Source organism: Vanacampus margaritifer, chromosome 4 (genome assembly GCF_051991255.1).
Source record: "Vanacampus margaritifer isolate UIUO_Vmar chromosome 4, RoL_Vmar_1.0, whole genome shotgun sequence".
Classification (NCBI taxonomy): domain Eukaryota; kingdom Metazoa; phylum Chordata; class Actinopteri; order Syngnathiformes; family Syngnathidae; genus Vanacampus; species Vanacampus margaritifer.
This window is the reverse complement of record NC_135435.1, coordinates 15,738,419-15,753,031: the sequence shown is the minus strand read 5'-3', so window position 1 is coordinate 15,753,031 and position 14,613 is coordinate 15,738,419. Positions and strand designations below refer to the sequence as shown.

The following is a 14,613-nucleotide window of genomic DNA, read 5'->3' as shown; positions in this document are numbered from 1 at the left end:
ACGTCATTAGAGTGTGCTACCGATGCACTGTAAGGAATGATTATTTTTCCTTTCTAATCGCCTCCGATCGTATCATAGAATCAGCTGGACACCGGACTCATGGTGAGAAGCTTTATTATGTCCAGTGATTAATCATCAAATACTGCTTTATCCCACCTCCTCTTCCCACGATGCCACCCGGCTTCACACACAGAATACGAACAGTCATGGTTACAATACAAACTTAGTATTAGAGGTACAGTCTTACAGTGGTGCCTGACTTACAAGTTTAATTTGTCCGCTGTCATACTGAAATGACTCGTATCTCAAATCAGCTTTCCCCACTGAAATGAAGAAGGAGGGCATACCTAACCAGCGAGAGTTTAGCGGACACCGGGAGGACTGTACACGTTTTTTTGGGGTTTTTTTCTGGAGAGCTCAGTATTGTTCATTCGGTAATTTTACCGATTTGACATGTCATCATCATTGCTCTTTTTTTATTTGTATTTTTTTAATTATTTAATTTTTTTATTTACACGTTAACACTTTACATGTTTTCTTAATAGCACAAGCACTTTCACATTTCCCTTTCTCGGGAGTGTCAGCCAGGGGCGGAGCCAAAATTTTTTCAACCTCACACGGAAAAACATGGCCGAGACATCATAGTTAATCTGGAAAAACCGTTGGTCCATTCCCAGTTGAAATTGTCTTGCATCATTTGCACCTTTCATTGTTGATCAAATGCAATATGAATTTGTTGCAGGGAATGGTAATGCTATATTGATACGCTAGTAAATGTAAAATGTAAAACTTAAACTAAAGTGGGCCTGTCAGAGCAGTGAAATGGCTGAAAATGACTCTCAGTCCGGCCCTGGCTGTGGCTACTGAAATTGTGTGGCACAAGTGCGATAAAATGTGTGCTTCCAAATTTTAAGGTAGATTACTATGTTGGTAACCCAATGGGAGGGGAACACAAGTGATTTAGTGTTGTTTACTTATTTAGGTAGTAACTTTCTAGCGGTAACCACAAATGAATTGTGTACCATATCTAACTGAAACAACGTATTTTGGAAAATTGGCTTTTTAGTGTACCGCCCCAGTGACAGGACTGGACAAATGTTCTTTAATGTCCTAAGAGTGAAAAGATATCAACATATAAAAGAGCAGTAATTCACTATTAGCAAGTACAAGCACAAGTTTTACATTCAACAAAAAATCTTTTCTACAACTCAGTTATTCTTCCCCACATTCATCCATTTCCCAAATGAGCTCAATGTTTTTGTTGTTGTAACATCATGATTTGTTTTGATTGGTGCTAGATCGGTGTCATTCCTTTGGAGACGGAATTAACAGAGGCATTGACTCCCCAAAATAATGAGGACGGATTGCAATCACAGTACAAGCAGAATTCTAAATAATGTGGTCAAAGGAGTTATTGTTGCAAGTTTGGAATTGTGTTGTTCAGGATCTATTTGTTCTCCACCTAAAGTGTGTCAAATGTAGACAGATAGTTAAATATTTATCTCTTTGACTGCAGTTCATATTAGAGTGTTATTGTTTGTTTCATTTTGTTTCCCAACCCTAATTTGCCATCGGTACATTCCACCCCCCCGCAACTTCACACCCAGTAAATCGAGCAACCACACATCAACTTGAGGAAAGGTAGAACTCATCCTGTAGCCTTAATTAGAAGGAAATTGTAAACAGGCGCCTGCCTTTCTTGTACAGATTATCCATAGTTTATGACTGACTGTTTGAAGTTGTAGCACATTCCGAATCAGCACTGCTGGAGTAGTGCTCTTATAGGACATTGTTGTCTTCAATTATTTTCAGTTATATTTCCGTCTGTAACAGGCGGGGGTCATCTATTATTTAAAGATGCAATCGTTGCTGTTTATCCGGGATCCTTAAAACCGGGTTATCTTTTCCCATACTTTTTTTTATTTTTTTTTATTAAAAGGAACAAAGTGTAATAAAGTGCAGTTTCAAATAGATGCTTGTCTCTCTAGTGCTAGAGCTCATCTGCCATTGTGGTGATTTAATACGAACGCTGCCACGCAGCTGCCGAGAGACAAGATCTAACGAGCATCACGAATGCTTTAGTGTGTACATAAATGGCCGCGCGCAGACACTAGCTGCGACGAACGCAACCCGGGTACGCATTTAGCTTTGCACAAACAATTACACGCACCTCCATCCGTATGACGACGCTAACGATGGTAAACACGAGCAACTGGATTCCTTCATTTTCCATGGGAGAGCTGGTGACGTTCTTGAGTGCGTAATGGAGGAGATTGAGCAAGATCCAAGCTTAAGCTCTCTCATGAGAATTTAGCAAGTTTTTACAAAAAGTTAAGCGTGATATTACACTCATGAAGAAGTTTGTTCAGATAACTAAGCGTCCCGCAATCAGCAATAGGCCTTTAAGTTGTACATGCTATGTGTTCTCATATTTTTTAAGTTACTTGGCCATAAAAAATATGTTTGCCTTAATTGAAGTGTGAGAATTCTGCATCTAGTTTGTATTCAAACAAATGAGTTGGATCCCTTCAACAGCATGTTAATGTTTTTGGAATAATCTTACAGAGGGTGGTGATGTGCGGTGAGGTTTAAGAGGCGCTGACTCCTCTGGAGTCAAATAAAAAAATATTAACCCAAAATCGTCCATATTCTAACTTTGACATTTGACACATTTTGACAAAGCTTTTGATTATGCCTCAATCAATGCCACGCTGTTCAACAATGTGATAGCAAGAAAAACTAAATATTTAATATAAGTTCAAATTCGTTGTATTAGCTCTTATGTTTTTTTTGGGTTTTTTTGCTGCTCCTTCTAGTGTGCTCACTTTCGCCACCTGTTGACATTTAATACATACATTCAATACAGACAAACAGGTATACATAGAGACAGTCAAAACTTATTTTAAAGCCACAGTAAGCTTAATTATTCTTTGCAGAGGATAAAGACTATAGGCCTGTTAGTATTGTTATGTTGTGTGTTTAGGTCCATTGGCTAAAGTAGGGTTCACCAATACCGGTACTCTTAGTCCGGAGTCCTGCAGCAGGTTTGAGATGTTTCTGCCCACTAGCACACCTGATATATAATAATCAGCTCATCAGCATGCCTGATAATGATCCTGATCTTTAGTACCAGGTGTGTTGGTAGGCGGAAACATCTCAAACCTGCAGGACTACGGACCTCGAAGAATCTTAACAGCCTTATCTAAAGCAAAACTTTGTTTTATATTTAATTTCATGTTAAGCTTCAACTGGGAGTGTCAATAAACAGCTTGAGAAATTGCTTAATATTTATTGTTGTGAAGTTGTGAAGTCGAGTTGAGTTCACTGCTAGCATACAGTGCTTGCATCTAAAGAATTGGCTGAAATACGGCTCATATCTTGAAAAATTTGTACGTTGGGTCACTCATATCTGAAGGTACTGCTGTACTGAAAAGGAATCTCTTGTAAATGTTTTTCCCTATAGCCAAGTAAAGCAGAGCTCAAACTCTGCTTTGTATTCTTCTCTACCAGTTGTAGTGACATTATGACTGCACCTATGTAACATTATTTGTCAAAATGTGTGATCAACTCAAAAAAATGACTCAAGAAACATTTGCATATATCATATCAGAAAGAAAAATTGTCTGTGCAATCAATCTGCAGGTGCGTCAACCAACTTTATACCCCACAACTAAGCAGCCTTTGTCAATGCTCTCGTACTGTTAAAAACACTGAAGATGCGGCGCTAATGTTGAGATTTGACTCCACCTTCAACTGAAGGAGACAAAGTGCAATCAATAGTGGATATAAGCAGCCCACCAGGGTCAGGGGACCCTCCTGTACGGCAGCCATGACACATCCAGTAAAGTTCCTTACAGATTCTGGGGGACTGACCTCTGACAACCCGGGCAGATAAAGTCAGTGTGGCCGCCGTGACCTAAAGCCAATAGGCCGGCGTCCAGTCAGCCTGGTTGTCTTTATAATGAAGTGGTCACTATTGCCTTTCTGTCACTCAGCAATTACCGCGAGAGATATGGAGCTGTAGATAGGAGGTGAATGCACAAAGAGGTGGTGGCCACAGAATTGCATTCACAAGTGAAAGGAGCAGTAAAGTGACATATAAACTACTCTAATATGGAGCGCTAATGGCTGTGAGCAAGATGGATCAAAAGGAGTGACAACTTCAATGGGACTGGGACTTCAATGTTCACACTCTCCTATTAAAAAAAGCCATATAGTACTTCATTTACATAAATAATCAAACAGCAACAGCATTCCCAAACCTTTATTGAGCCAAACAAAATATGCCTCCGAAAGAATACATTGTGAAGTAATGATGAGTTTGCCTCCCATTTATTCACCAATCTAGTTGCTCAATTTTAAATTGGGGTCCGTTTAGTTCAACACAAAGCTGGCAATTTTCAGACCAATTAAGTACAATCCTGCATCACACCTGATCATCTCTCACAGCAGAGTTATTGGGAATCACTAGTGTGGAGCTGTAAATCCTAACCAGGGTGTTGTGGTACCCTAGTGGGCCGGGAGAGATCGTCAAGGGGTGCCTTAAGAAATTATCCAATTTCACCTCATTTGTCTTAATTGTTTACTTCGTTATTTACAAATTGATCTTAAGGCAGAAAGTAGAATGGGTATCATTCATTGAACACATTAAGTAATGTCTTCCTGCAAATATATCCGCTTTTGACTTTCACACTGTGTAAGTACATAAATCTAAATCGTTATTATTTTTGTTTAGTGATGAGTTTTGAAATTTTTCTTACGTAAATAAATTAGGCCTTGGCTCATTAAAGGTTGGGAAATACCAGAGGATAGATTATGGAGTATTTTAGTTGGCCAGTTATGAGACGTAATGGTGTACAAATGAAAGCCACTACAAAATACAATGAGTACAGTTTCTATGGTGGTGACATAATCAAAATTGTGCATAATTCAGAACTCGCCATAGTCACTAACCAATACTAATGTACTAGTAATAATTACAATAATTGTTTGCATGTAACATTTTTCAGGCCATAAACATAATGATGAAACGTAAATAAAATGGTGAAATAGTGTTATTTCTTGGGCCACATGACAAATAATATTTACACAATTACACAAACTAATTCATTAAGCACTGTTTTTTCCCATACTGTGCTCCCTTTAAAGGACCTTTAAAGGAGCACATAATGCCTTGTTGTCCCCCCCGCATCTAAGAAGTTTGGGACACTAAATGGCAAACCACTAGGCTTCCCGTTCTGTCTTCCTCTGTTGGTCATTGTTATTTTTCATGTTCCTCGGACGGGTTGTGACTGTGGAGACAAAGTCCTTGTGCCATTTTTCATACTTGGCCAATAAATCTGATTCTGATAATTGCCTATAGAAGTTGGCAGCAAAGCACTATTTATGTCTAAATGAAACTCCTCAACTAACTTTAACGACGGTTATTGCTTTGACTTTGGTAAGGGCAAAAAGTTACAACCGATTCATACTATGATGTAGTACCATTTTCCACTTTGGCAAACTACATCCAAAATAAAAAACTTTTGTTAAATGAATTCATCTATGATCTACATCTATATTTCTTCTGAGTTGTATTTTCTTTGCAAAGGGTGACTTTTAATGACAGCTTTTGCATTGGATCTCATCAGACAGTGCAGCTGTACCTAATGTTTTGACAGGTGTTTATTTGCATATATGTTGACAGTGAGGTGTGTAAATGAACTAAACGCCGAGGCTGGGGTCATGCTACCTGCACAAATTGAAGTAGCGCTCATGTCCCATTGACACGGGGTCATAGTCTCGGAAATCCCCGAAGCCATCCGGCTGCTGCTGTCAGAGACTCTCGGAATTCTTCTGCGCGCTAACTATTTAGTTGTCAATGATTTGCTTAAGTGGAATTGACTTTTATCTGTGGTGTGCTGTGGGGCTGCCACCGGCAATCCAACATCCCCCTTCCTCAGTGCTCCTGCCTTAGCCTGGTGTCACATGCAGCACATTGCCATTGGCAGCTGAGCGAGGCCTAATCAATGAGCCGGGTCAGGGATGGCCCGCGGCGCTGCTGTGGGTGGGCTATTGATCCGACAAACATGCTTCCACAGGTCGCATTGACCAACCTTGAAGTGACGGCAAAGGCGAAAAGGGGGGAGACGACAAATTATTGTTGATACTTTGTCTGTCAAGCTGCAAACTGCTGACGAAACACTCGTAAAATTATTTTTTTCTATTGATTAGCTACTAATGCCTTGCGCCGCCTTTATTTATGATGGCTCGGGGTCGTTGCTTGAATTGATATTTCAAACAAAGAGCATTAAGAAACGCTGAGCACACATTACAATCAGAGACGCTCAATCCAAGTCTCGTCTTTCTTTGTCACTCTTTCAGACCTGTGGCCAATGAGCACAAAGTCGAGTTATTTTTGACACCATTTTAAACGCTGCTCCCTGAGCTCCTTATCAGCGAGACAATAAGAACTCTTGGGAACAATTAAACGGGGGTTTTAACTTGAGTCACAACCACAGAGGTAAAAATAATCACGCAATGTTTCCAAATGGAAGTGACTTCAAAAGAGCTATTCACTTATCACAAAGTGTGTGCCTCTCCCTCCTGTATTCCCCCACAAAATCTCTGTTGCTGAGGAACTATTGGAACACATGACAAGCATATTTACCCTGCTTCACAAACCAGGCCCAATGTGGAATTCAAAGCTCTTTTATTTTTTTAAAGAAGCTTTTTTTCCCCCCATCCACTGGAATTGACAGCAGAATAAATACGTATTGTCTCTGAGACTTTGTTGTCATGTGCGAGAGATCCTGCGCAGAGCAGGCAATTATGTATGCTATTACAGGAATACGTCTTGCTCTGCTTACGAGAAAATTAAGTTTCGCCGGAAATATTTGTCATTTCTCCTTTTCAAAGTCAGCAGCGGTATGATGAGAGAAATTAAATATAATCACAAAAATCTGTCTTCCCGTAGTCGCTCACAAATAAATAGAGGTTCATTTTCCAGTTTTAGGAACTGTTGATTAGCGTTTTACAGAAATGTCTCTCTCCATAGCACTGGAATTGAAATGTCTATTAAACTAACATTTTGTTTCTTCATTGCAGGTGATGCTTTCGTCCTGATTTGCTCTTCTCGGACCCGGGAGTCCCTAAAATCCCAGTATAGCTTTGGAAAACCCTGGAAATACCTGGACTTCTAGGAGTACATCACCAAAATGTTTTCAGGTGCCCAGGCACCAAACTCATAGCTTTACTGTATGATTTTTCCAACACAACAAAGACAGAAGTGAGGACGGTGGCAATTGCTGCCGGCCGTCCAACGTTGGCCACCATTGTTTGGACGAGCCAACTGTGACCGGGAGGACGTGACCTTTCTGCCTGCTGGTTTCAAACACACACTTGAAAAGACGGCGCTGCCAGAGAGGAGTCGTGTGGGAGGAAGTGAGACCGAAAACCCCATCAGGTAAGGCGATGACCATCTCCTCTCCCTGCTGTCCAAAGTCTGAGCCCTTTACCGTCTGCTGGGCTTTTAAAGCATTTATCCCCAGTTTCTGTCCTTTTCATTCTTAGCTCCCCTTCTGTGTTCACATACACACTACTGGCTGATAAATGTCTCACTTTCATGTTCTGCTCACTTGTTTGTTGCTTTTGGATACTTGACTCCCAATATGTCGACATTGTTTGGCTAATGGACCCTTTCTTTGAGCTCTGTACTGGACGGAGCTGTGCGGTTGCTGCCGATCGAAAGCCGCATGTGCTAGAAGGTGGGAGCATGACTAGATGCTGTTACAGTGTCATTTTGTTTCAATATTGACAAACACATCATGGATTCGCAGTATCACGCAGCACCTACACAATCTAATGCGAGACGTATGGAAAAAACGATTACAAATGTAATCATTGGGTGTGATGACTGACGCTGACTGGCACTGGCAGGTGGAATTATTTAAAAGCATGTATCTATTCGATTGTGGTATAGAACCGCAGTCTATTTTACCTACAAAGTCGACATGACATTGTAATATAAAAAAACAAGACAAAGATTAATTTTCCATTAATGTGACTCATAACAGTACAACTCGTTTGAAATCCAAAAATTAAAGCTGTTTGAGAGGGGAACTTTGGGGAATTGTGTGGAAAAACCTCCGAAATTACATCTTTGTCTCATTTGTGCTGTATTACACACAAAGTTAGGTTTTCAATAGGGTGTGTAGACTTTTTATATCTGCTGGTATTTTTCCATAAGAAAAAAATATTATTTAGCATTTAGTGCCCTGGCCATGAATGGAAGTGGTTAAAAAAACAAGGATAAAACATAAAACAGCCTAAATATTCAGGGGAAAAAAAGTAAAGCCTTTTCACACTGCACTTAGCAGGACCTAGCACACCGTTGACCAACCCATTCATAACGTGCGTAGTACGAGGGCTTGGAGAGGGAATGCCATGTCATGTCGTGATACAACACACAAGTAGGGCACGCACTTAACCTGAACTCACCCTCGAGTTTCAAAATGTTAAATTTGAGAGCAGCATTGTGGTGATGTCAGAAGGTGCATACAAACATAGAGGGGTTGGCAGAGCGATTTCAGAGCACTAACAACAATAGACCTACCAGCCTCCTTGCTACTTCCAGTCATTTCTGTTGTGTAAGTGCTTAGTGGGGGGGGGGGGGGGGGTTAAGAGTTTGTGATGTGTGTCATTTGTGTAAACAAGCATAATATATATCGGCTTGAATTTGGCAAAATCCAAAAGTTACACCTTGTGATCGTTATGTGCATTTTTGGGTTTTGTAGCACATAGCTGTGAAATTAGTATTTCCATTCTGGTTGACCAGCTAAATTGATTTAAACTCGGTTTCATACTTCTGATTTCTAAATCGTTTTGCAGGTTGGCAGCACGTGTTCACTTATGTGACTAAAATATTGCAGGTGATCTGAAGTATAGTTTATTGAATTGTTCAACAATCTAAAATGAAATTATGATTGTTGTTTGTTCTCAGACAATGACCTGACTTGATTTATCTATTCAATATGAGCTAAAGCTTTGTTCTTTTGTGCTCGGAGAAGCTCAAAGTCATTTGACAAAATTTAGCAAACTGAAATGAGCTGAGGTAATAAATAACTAAAGAGACTTCTCCATCTTGCTGTGCGTCTGTAGACAAGACAATTTGATGAGATGAGGTGAAAAATAAGATGCTTGAAATCCTTGAATACGGAGTAGTTGTTATAGTAAAACTAATTAACATCATCGTCTTGGGTGTTTATTTTCTTAGAAGTCTCAGTTGAGGTCAGCTGTGTCACAACAGGGCAGTGGTTCGACAGCAGGAGTTAGGAGTGGAGAAAGCTCCTGTGCCAATGTGTGTGTGGTGGGTTGTGTCTCCCCTTCCTGGCTTGTGTGCTGATGGAGCCGCGCTCTTCGCCCAGGGCTTCGACACTTGCTTATTTTTCATGAGGGCTGCACACTGTTCTCCTGCATGAAGGCCCGCTCCCTTTGTGGCAACCCTCCCCCCTTTAGAGGAAAAGACATGCATGATTTCATACATGAAAGATATATATAATTTGACAGCATGGCCTATGCGATACATTTACAATTCTAAACAGACCACGGTAAAACCGGTTTCCTGTGACCTTACCCTCCACCTTCTTTTTTTCCCTGTAGGAGATGTATTTGTGCATATTCAAATGAAAAAAAAAAGAATTCATATATATATATATATATATATATATATATATATATATATATATGTATGTATGTATATATGTATATATATATATATATATATATATATAGTTGCAGACTTGTATTTACAATTTTTATTCTCTGTGAAAAACTGAGTCAGTAGCTGACTTACAGTAAATGTGAAACTCTTCTTTCTTTGTCTCCACATATCTGTATTATACTACCCCTGGTGGCCAAATCATGCACACCATAACGAGCCTCAAGTTATACATGGATTTTTCAATATTTTACGTTCAATGGTATTATCCTGTCAAGAAAAATTAACATGCTCATTCTGATGTTTGCCAGCCTTAGTCTTGCTAAGTGTAAGTTTAAAAAAAAAAAGTTTTATATATATATATATAAATATATATATATATATTTTGTTTTTGTTTTTGCGTGAGTTGGAATACTGTCCACTGCCACATGACATTTTAAAATGGCAAATCAAATTAGAAACAGTGATATATTTAGACATAGTTTAGGTACAAGTGGTGCTATTAATTATAAGTCAAAGACAAGCAAGACAGTAGTTATATTTTTAAGTGTCATGTGTTTTGTGTGATCTCATGCCTAGAGTTTAATTCTCTGAGTTATGGAGGAGAATATCACATCACTGTCATTTGACCACATGGGGGGTTTGACCTTTTTCAGAATCCAAAGACAATTTTTCACGTTGATATATTTTGCCCGTATCAAGCGTCAAAACAGTGTAGTGGCTCGGCTTGTTGACACTGTGCGCGGTTGCCGCGTGAACGTCGAAAAATATAGCACGCCACACAACTGACAGAATTAAAAGTACACGTGTGCTGCCCTTTATGTCTGTCCGTCACACGTTTGTGAATGCGTGTTGACTCTGTGAAGCCGAGCAGAAAGGAACCTACATGGCGGGCTTGCTAGCACCGAGGTGTGTTTTGATAACCCCAAAACACTTGTGCCTCCTGTTAGACACAACCAAACACAATGTACAGGCTACTTTAATTTCTACCACAGGAACTGCGTCAGCGGTTGCTAGCTCAAAAACATCATTTTCTTTTTAGCTGGGTTGTGCAAGTAGCCTCTGAATGCCACCAAATTGTGCTTCCAGGAAGCTTCGTTTGAGTGGAATCACAATTTTTTTTGTAGTTCTACTTTTAACATTATAAACATTTCGTACAAGTAATGTTAGATTTTATCATTATTGATTATCATGTAAGTCTAAAATATCATTGCTGTTGGGCGGAACCACATCTGGCCAAATATAGTCAATTTAATTATTTTCTAACAAATCGATGCTAATGGTCAGTTCCCACACTGTCTTTTATTTTTAAAGATTATTAGACAATTTAAAGTGTTTACACCATTGATGTTCTTTTGCGCTTCCAATTTATAAGAGGTGTCGTAAAACTCCGCCTCTTCCTGTCTGGAGCCGTGCAGGAAATTTGAAAGTCTTAATGCTTTTCAAACAGAAATGCTAATTGTCTTGTCAACTTTGGCAGACACAGCTACAAAGATGATGACATGTCCGTAACATTCAAATCAAGGCCAGCGTAATGTTTTCATTTATTTATGTTTTGCATATTAAATTAGTGATTAAGAAGGATTATGGGAAGGTTATGTGTAGATATTGCTACGTAACAGCATATACAGTAGTAGCACTGTAAGTTATAATACCAACCATTCTGTGTTTGGTAACTCAAGCAAGCTTTTTATGTTTTTTGTTTTGTTTTTCTCTAAAAAAGTTGTTTTGGAGATGCGAGGATTCCGCCCAACACCGACAATACAAAGCTTAGTTTCCACCAAGCGGTAGTTTTCCTTATTTCATTGTTGTACATTGGAGAGTTCCCAAAATATCCAAACCAAAAAACCCAACCCCCCAAAAATCCTGAATTATGCCTTAATGTAGATTCAGAGCTGCACTCTGTATTTGTTCATATATATATATATATATATATATATATATATATATATATATCATTCACTGCTAGCCCAGTAAAAGTCGATCTTTTGACGTCAATAGCCATCAATGGCAGTGAATGAGTTAAAGATATGACAGCACACTACGATATGATGTATGTTATTATAATCTAAATATTTACACATTTTGCAATATGTTCCAATGTGGCCAGAAAAATAACAATGTGCTTGCTAGCAAAAAAAAAATTCTTTGTGTAGATACTCAGTCACCCAAATCATGGTTAGTTCACAAATGTTGAGTTGAAGCGACTGAACTCTTCTAGTTTGTGGAACTTGGAAAAAGCTTAAAAATGGCACATGCAATTTTGCTAATAGGCTATCGAAATCCAGTTCTGAGATGTCCATGCTGGTGCTGTACAATTCTACAAATCAGCATAATCCGAGACCTGCAGTGCATTGTTATCCAGTGTACTCTTCCAAGTTTTTGAAATTAGGTGTGTGTTTGTGTGTATGCGTGTGTGCGAACGTGCGCATGTCGTGCAAAAGTAAACACCTTCTCTATTAACTCCTTTAACGAGCTAGCACCTAAAATTGGAACAGCTCCACTAATCACAAGGTTTTATGGGGCCCTGGAAATGTTGCAGGCTCGAAAGGAGGCCTCTTGACTGAAGGCAAGCCACTTGAAGGACAGCAGCTCCGAGTGACCCCGTCCACCCACCACGTCAGTGTTTGGGTGGGCTCACCTGCTCCGTCGGTCTGTACGTCTGTCTAGCTACAGTATCCGTCTAGCTATCAAGCTAACTATCTGATCATCTAGCTTGCTATCTAACTAGCTAGCTCGCTACCTGTCGGCCTGACCTTCTTAATTATTTCAACCATTTTAACCCCACCTTTTCATAATTATAATCTATCTATCTATCTATCTATCTATCTATCTATCTATCTATCTATCTATCTGTTTGTCTGTCTGACCGTTTGTCCCTCTGTCCATCTGTCCATCCGTCTGTCCAGCTAGCTGTCCATCTGATTTTCTTAATAAGTCATTTTTAAACCATTTTAAACTCCCATTTCCTTCATCATAATATAAATACCAGCTCTGTGGACAGATTCATAAAGTAAAAAAAAAATCAACCTTATTCAGGATGTGTTTTTGTTTAAATATTGATCCAAGCCACATTATAATGGTAATGACGTCGAACCCAGAGTAAAGCCTCAGCAGGGGTTACTAACCTTTTTAAAATTATGTTACCAGTTTCATACACACTTCTGAAAAACACTTATGCTGTCACTACTTTTAAGCATGTCATTATTAATAATTATGATGACCATTATGTACAGACACTGATGATCATGTTAATGATTTTTCACAATAATTAGGAAACAGGTACTGCAAATATCAATGTGTAACACTTCTATCAATATCTGCCTGCCACTGTTTACATTTTCAAATGATTACTTCAACAACATTCCTAGTAAATCACAATGTTCCATCACTTATGACTGCTATTTCTAAAAGGGCGGCGGGGCACTTATTTGTTCCGACTCCTTGGGAGATACCAAGTGCCCTTGGCACCATATTGGTGATCCCCGAGCTACAGTATCTGTCTAGCTATCAAGCTAAATAGCTTTCCATCTAGTTTGCTTTCTAGCTAGCTGGCTTGATAGTCCACCTGACCTTCTTAACTAGGCTTTTTTCAAACATTTAACATTTTATTAATTAGGCTATATTTTAAAAATGTTGTGTGGACGCATTTTATAGAGTGAAATTTCAACCTCATTCAGGATGTCTTTTGTTCAAAATTTGACCCAATCCGCATTGGCGCTCATGCAGGCTCTAATGCAAAATTTTGATTTGACCCCTGGCAATAATCCTTGATCTCTATTTGTCTCATGCATCTCTTCCACATGTCAACTTTCATCTCATCATGTTTTTGGGAGAGAAGTTGGGCGTGTGGGGGGGGGGGGGGGCTTCTTGACATGAAGGAAAATTACTTGCTTTAAGTTTGTATATTCAAGAGCAAAGAGGCATTTTAATGGCTTTGGCATTGTGGCGCAGTGATTATCCTCTGTTCTGTTTGGGTCGACTTACCAGCAGCTAGTGTTGCTCCTGCCTGGAGGGCTCATATGGCTCTGATTTGGGATCCCTCCTTCTCGCTGAACCTCTCCCAAGCGCATACAAAAAAACCACACGAGTCAAGTCCGTGTCTCGACCCTGTCTGTCTGCAGCTTGCAGGGGCTTCTTCATATTCAAATATCAAACAATGACATATTATTGTTTTTCATATTTATTTCTATTGAATTGTTCTTAATTATTCACATGTATTCAATTTGTTTATTTTTTTCGTTTTTCCCTTGTCCATAGTGTGAGATTTTTGTTTTAATGTCTATGTGTGCACTTAAAAACTAAGATCTGACGGTTCCCAGTTGGCGAAAAACAAAACAAAACGTCAAAGGCCTTCGTTAGAACGTACAAACACGACGAAAAACAAACAAAAACAAAACATTTTTCCAGCAGTTTTCAGACGGTTTTCCTCACAATATTCTGACATTGAAGCAGTGGGGAGGTGTTATGATGCAAAGGGGGGGGGGGGGGTCGTTCACACACAAACGCACACACATAGGAACTGCACACATGCGCGCCCAACCGCACACACACACACCCACACACACCTAGTGTTTTCTGAGTGCGTTATTTCATGAAAAATAACAAATAAATACAATCTAACTTAGTTAATCAAAATACTGTTTTTTATCTAAAAACAGCAAATATACTAAGCTACCCCACACGTAGGCACACGCGTGCTCGCGCGCGCGCGCACACACGCACGCACACACACAAACACAAATGAAGCTGGGCGAATTACTATATATTTTATGTGCTTTGCTTTAATCGTTTTTATTATTTAAAATGAAAATAAACAATTATCCCATGTGTCACTTTGCTGTAATGTTTTATTTTTAATATTCGGTTATAAAATATTAATTTACTAGTGACATTGGATTAAGGATTATGTCTTT

The 14,613-nt window shown here is 39.2% G+C and overlaps 1 protein-coding gene across 3 annotated transcripts in view; it reads left to right on the top strand.

The window, feature by feature from the left end:
- The window catches only part of zfhx3b (zinc finger homeobox 3b), a 346,429-nt gene that overhangs the window by 160,307 nt on the left and 171,509 nt on the right, over positions 1 to 14,613 (top strand). For all 3 annotated transcript variants that reach the window (XM_077562960.1, XM_077562961.1, XM_077562959.1), the window contains one exon: positions 7,087 to 7,444. The gene's annotated coding sequence lies outside the window, so the exon portion shown is untranslated. The remainder of the gene's footprint in view (positions 1 to 7,086; positions 7,445 to 14,613) is intronic.